At 37.7% G+C, this 6,385-nt stretch overlaps 1 pseudogene; it reads left to right on the top strand.

The window, feature by feature from the left end:
• Positions 1–248: 248 nt before the first annotated feature.
• LOC102421993 overlaps positions 249–6,385 on the top strand; it is a 16,052-nt pseudogene continuing 9,915 nt past the window's right edge.

Below are 6,385 nucleotides of genomic sequence, written 5' to 3'. Positions count from 1 at the left end.
ATGTTGGTTTGCTACACATATGTATGCATAGTCACTTATGCTACTTTACAGGAGAGCTTGTCCCCTTTGTGCAGAGGAAAATATTTTGCAATAGAAATTTATGTAATGTAGTCATGTGTATGACTTTATAGCAGTGCCTTTGGCTGACTGCAGAGTGTTTCTGATTCTCATACTTTATGTGAATTGAGGGAGGAACAGGCTGACTTCAAATCTAGCCTTAGGGTTGTGATTTGATTTCCATGTGAACCATGATGAACAGTGCCCAAGTGCCCCAGGGAGGAAGTGGACATTCCATTAAACCAATACTAAAAGAACCTAAAATAGGTCAGTTGCACCATGTGCAAATGTTTAGCAATTAATTCAGCTAAAATATAATATATGTGCAAACAGAATAGAGTGTATCACTCTTTTAAATAGTGTGTCACATCTACACATACTTACATGGCAAACCAAAGCATGTGATATACAAAGGTCATTTCCAGGGAAAAGATCTGTTGAAAGATTGGTTCTGAAATGAATATGAGCAGGAAACTTTCTGTTTATATAGACCATAAACAGGCTTTGAGTTTCTTAAAAAGGAAGATGTTATAAAGACCAGCAACTATTTTTTTCAAAGTAGGAACTAAAGCCCCAGAAAATTAGGTGAAACTAAGTCCCATAAAAATTAAATAATTTGAACAAGGGCACTAAACTAATAAGTGGTAGAGTTGAATAAAGAGTCTAGTTTTATACTTTTGTATAATATGGGGCCGTTCTCTGCTAGTCCCAATTTTCTCTATTTATTCTTACCAAGTAAGGATTGACCTGTTAATTCTTTAATTAATGTCTTCCCTGCAACTTGCTAACTATAATCCTTTTTCCATTAGCCATTACTATTTCTCCCTGTTCTCTAATTCTTTATTTATTTCTATCTTTCACTAATAAGTATAAAGCTATGCATATTTTTGTTGTTGTTAGTTCAAGAGCTCATTACAACATGAGGAACAAATTTTATTTTAATATTGGATCCTCTGGGATTGAGAGAGTTGAACAGAAATCTTTGGCTCAGACAACATTGCTGTGGTAGATCAATCTGCAGCTGAATGGTTTTGTAGACCCAATTTACTGTAATTTATACACACTGGATCTTCAACATCTGGGACGGTCACTTATAGCTTCTCTGTCACTGGGAGAATCATGCTCTTTTTAGCAAATTGGCCCCACTGAAACCTATAGATCATGTTGATTCAATTAGGTACACATAGGCTCAGCCTGAATCTATAAACTTTATTTTTAATTGGGTTTAAATCTCTTTCTTGTCACTTTTGCGCTAGGAGAAATGCAATGGAAATTCTAGTAGTTCAGAGGAAATTCAACTCTTTAATTAAAATGATTTAAAAACCAAATAAAATTTTAAGTTGCTATAGGTATGATGTAAGTGACTATTTGAAAATATATATTTATATTTTGGATCTTGTTATTTGAGCTTTGGTACAAACTGTATTCCCAAAAGATTTTAATGCAGGAATGTTTTCTTAACACCTTAATGTTATTCTATTTATATATGTAAGTGTGTGACTAATATTTGTACAATATAATATTTTTGTGTATGTTTGAAATTTATTTCTAGAAACTAAAAACTTTAGACAAATACAACTAGGATGAATAATTAAGCTATACCAAGTCAATCTAATGTGCAAGATAGCAGAAGTAGAGTGTAGTACAACATAAGTGCTATGTAAAGGAAAAAAAAAAAACAACAGTTCACAATTAGTAAAAGTTCTTCACTAAATGGATCAGTAAGATAATTTATTTTGGCAGAGATAAATTGTGTTTTGGGGCTAGGTCATTAGGATACTGGATACCAGACTAAGGAATCTGGAGGCTAATTTTTGTAAATTTTAAGCACAGAAGTGACATGATTAATACGATGCTTTAAAAACACAAGGGATGGATTAAGAGGCCAATGATCTATGGTAGTGAAATCTCATTTGTGCCATGCAATTGCTAGTGGACAATATCTAAATTTGGGAGACGTTTTGTTTCAATGATAGAACGATGATGCTGCCAATTGTTGGATAAGTACTATAGATACAAGACATCTTGCCATGGGTAGGACAACTTCGAACAAGAAACAAAAACGAGGGAAGCTAGTAACTGTTAATACCATGGGTAACAAAAAGGCATATCTACTGCTTTTATCATAGTGCATGAGATATATATCTTACTGGGAGAAAATAAATATGTTATATGCTAACTAATATCTTAACATATTCTCACCCAAGGATATGTTTTTATTCATTTTATAGAGAAAGGAAGGCGGGAGAGAGAGAGAAACAATGATCTGAGAGAGTAACATGTGTCCGACTGGGGATCCAACCCACAACATGGGCATGTGCCCTGATGGGGAATCAAACCTGAAACCTTTTGGTCTTCTGTATGATGCTCCAACCAACTGAGCCACCTGGCTAGGGCTCTAGCAGTATATATGTAATTTCTCATAATAATAGATATAGTTTAGTGGGAAACAAATATCCTTCAAAATAAATACATATATAAATACATGAGCTATTTTCTTTCTTTCTTTTTTTTTTTACTGTTCAGTGGTTATATTTTGTTATTAGTTATTGTTGTTAATCTCTCACTGTGCCTGATGCATGCATTAAACTTCATCATCGGTATGAATGTCTAGGAAAATAGTAGTATATAAAGGGCTCAGTATGACCCATGGTTTCAGGCATCCATTACATCCAACATAATGGCTCTCTTACATCAGAATCTATTATTCTTGAGGCCCACCCTTATTATACTTTGAATGGATCTTCACCTACACAAAGTTTGTAACACCAAGCCCTGGTCATTTGGATTATACCAATTCAAAGTTATGTAGATATTTCAAATGTTGTCTTATTTCACTATAAAATATTTTTAAATCCCACTTATTTCACCACCAATCTCTTCAGAAAAGTCTACTGAGAGGCTCTGAAGCTCATGGTAGAAGATGCAAGTTTTCGAAAATTCAAAATATTGCTTAAAAGCTTAATTCTATCACTAGCAATAAATACTACTAGTTGTTTTCCTGGAACTGATAGATTCACATCATTAATTTTTGAGACAATATCTGCCAAATACCAAAGCCTGGAAAACTAGTTTGTAAGTGATTCTTTAAGTAAAAATTGTGTTCCGTGTAAAATGGTGGCTAGTTCAGCTGACAACTCAATAACAAGGATTTTTCTTCAAGGTCACAACCGTACTCCACAGTGTAACAAAACTCATTTATACTCCTTCCCATTTCATCACACAGAGTAGGGGAAGACATTGTACCCAAAGGTTGAAATTAACAAAATTAGTGATTTGACTCCATCCTCAAGGACACTCTTAAATGAAAATGGCATGTATTTTTTTTCTGCCTGTGTACCATGGGAAAGAAAACAATCTCTACTCTATTGACATGGCGTCTTGCTGTGGGCTAAGGCACCAGGAGCTTTCCCACCACTGCTTTGGCACAATCACCAAAACTCCATGGAAAATGTCAGTGATGTCTTAGCCTTCTTATAAAAATACTTTTGACCTCGCAGACTTCTCATGAGGGTCTTGGAGGATTACTCAAGGGTCTGAAGACCAGAGTTAGAAACCTGCTGTTTATATCCTGCCCATTTCAAAGATGAGGAAACTGAGGTTCAGGATTAAGTAACCTACCCAAAGACCAGCAGTGAACAGCACCGCTGAAAGGCAAGCCCGGCACTGGAACCCCAGATCGGGGTCTCTGAGGACCGTGCCACATGGCTGAGGACCTCCTTCTATGGGGTGCTGGACTGCACACAGTTCCTTGTACTGAGATGTCACACGGTCCTTGCTTTGCCCTCTGAGATGAGAATACACATTCATTCATCAAGCACGTAGGTCGCTACTACGATGAGCCAGGGGCTGTGCCCACAATGGGGATGCCAGAGTGAATAAGGTATTGTCCTCACTTTCAAGGATTTCCCAATTGACTGGGGAGACCCATGTGAAAACGACTGCCTGTAATGCAGTGTGATACATGCTATAATAGTTCGCTGTACCCATGAGCTATTTTCTTTTCTCATTCAAGGAAGTGAGTAGAAATACCCGTTAGAAGTAGGAAATCCAGTCACCATAATTTGCTTTATAAGGCAGCTTATCTGGATGTCTCACAAAGATTTACAAATCCAAACAAATCAAAACACTTGAAATAAGGCTATCAATTTTTAAGATGATTTGAAATTCAGACAGTGGAGAGAGTGGGAAGTTGAAACCCCTAAGAACTGAAAGTACCACATAAAAATGTAGTCAATGTCTCTAGCTTCAGTCCTTAATGATGCAAATTGATGCGGCGATTTTGGGAAAAGCACAGAACGAAAATTGCACTTTATTAAAAGGCACTTCAACAAACTATATTAAGAAGCTCTTAGACTGCCTGTCCCTCTTTTTGATTCTCGTAGGTACAAAGGTATAGAACCATTCTGGGAAACTAGATCACATTTGAATAGACATTAGAGATTAAATAAAATATCTTTCAACCAAATTGAACATCAGGAATCATTTTTTTTAAAAAAACACTAACCATAGCTTCTAATCAACACTATTTTTTGCTGTTGTTGTTTAACTGGAAAAAAAATATATCAACGTATCTTAGTTAGGCAATCTTTTGAGCATTTATACCATTGATTGCTACAAAGGGACTTGGTAGGTGTGTGTAATTCCCCCAAATGTAAAAAAGGATGCTGCTATCCACATCCTCCTCTAGACAGGATGCAGAAACACACAGAGAGGGAGCTTGGCGAGCATCAAATTGATGATCCTTTAGGCACCAAGATGAAAACTTTCATTAAAAAATACAGAATCCATGGCACAACTTCATAAGAGTCCAATGCGATAAGCTTAGAATGCAGAGTCTGTTGTTCTGAAAGGCATCCATGTTAATTCAGATATACAACCAAATTTGAAATACAGTGGTTTATATTATTTCTATTTTTATTTCAATAAAATGTTAATATTGTACAATGGCATAAATACTTCTATTTATTTCCCAAATCTATTTCTGAACTATGAGTATTTGCTTATTTTCACTATAAATAGATAACAAGATTGCCCTTTAAAATTATACTCAGAGCCTAGCCATCTTGGCTCAATAGGTGAGTGTCAACCTATGAACCAGGAGGTTATGGTTAGATTCCTGGTCAGGGCACGTGCCCGGGTTGTGGGCTCCATCCCCAGTATGGGGCATGCAGGAGGCAGCCGATCAATGATTCTCTCTCATCATTGATGTTTCTATGTCTCTCATCCACTCCCTTCCTCTCTGAAATCAATAAAAATATTTAAAAAAATTATACTCAGAAAAAATATATAAGGAATGAAGTAAATTTATGTTACTGTAATGTTTATGTCAATACATATACATTTTCAGCATAATAATAAATATAATACTCTGAGAAAATTATTTATACAAGCAATGACAGTGTCTCATTTTATGTATATAATAACTTACATATTTTTAAGAACATTGGAATTTGAGGTAGCAATAAATAGTTTAGAATATCACCTTCTGTGACATTAATGGAAGGCTTCAACAATTCCAGCTGGAGCTGGTAATGAGGTTGATATTTGCTACTTGTGGGGGCAGAAAAATAAAGTAATATGAGACAAAATAACAGGAGAAAATGATCAAATGTATTGTGTATGTACATATGGGGATTTCATAACAATATGAGACCCAAGGATGCATTGGGCAGTTGAGGCTAATATGCCATTATGGACTAAAGAGAGAAGCAGGGATCAGAGATTTCAAAGGGAAAGTAGAAAATTTAAAGGTAGATGGGGAAAGCAAACATATGGTGAGCACATTTTTGCTTGGCAACCCAGAAACAATGGGACACAGAGTGGCTTTAACAAACAAGCTTGCTTGAACCCTCCTTGTGTGCCACACTTTATTCATACATGCTAAATATAATAAAAACTAGAGGCCCGGTGCACAAAAATTTGTGCACTCAGAGGGGGGGTGGTCCCCCAGCCCGGCCTGTGCCCTCTCGCAGTCTGGGACCCCTCGGGAGATAACAACCTGCTGGCTTAGGCCTGCTCCCGGGTGGCAGAGGGCAGGCCCAATCCCTAGGTGCAGCCCCTGGTCAGGCTCAGAGCAGGGCCGATTGGGGAGTTGGGGCGCTTCCCCCTGTCATGCACAGAGCAGGGCGGATCGGGAGGTTGCGATGCCACCCCTAGTCATGCTCAAGGTAGGGCCGATTGGGGGGTTGGGGCACCGACCCTGTCACACTCAAGGCAGGGTCGATGGGGAGGTTGCGGCGCCACCCCCTGTCACACACAGAGCAGGGCCAATCAGGGGGTTGGGGTGCTGCCCCCTGTCACTCACAGAGCAGGGCAGATCAGGGGG

The sequence above is a fragment of the Myotis lucifugus genome, unplaced genomic scaffold, assembly GCF_000147115.1.
Source record: "Myotis lucifugus unplaced genomic scaffold, Myoluc2.0 scaffold_89, whole genome shotgun sequence".
NCBI classification, from domain to species: Eukaryota; Metazoa; Chordata; class Mammalia; order Chiroptera; family Vespertilionidae; genus Myotis; species Myotis lucifugus.
This window is presented reverse-complemented; position numbering and strand designations above follow the sequence as displayed.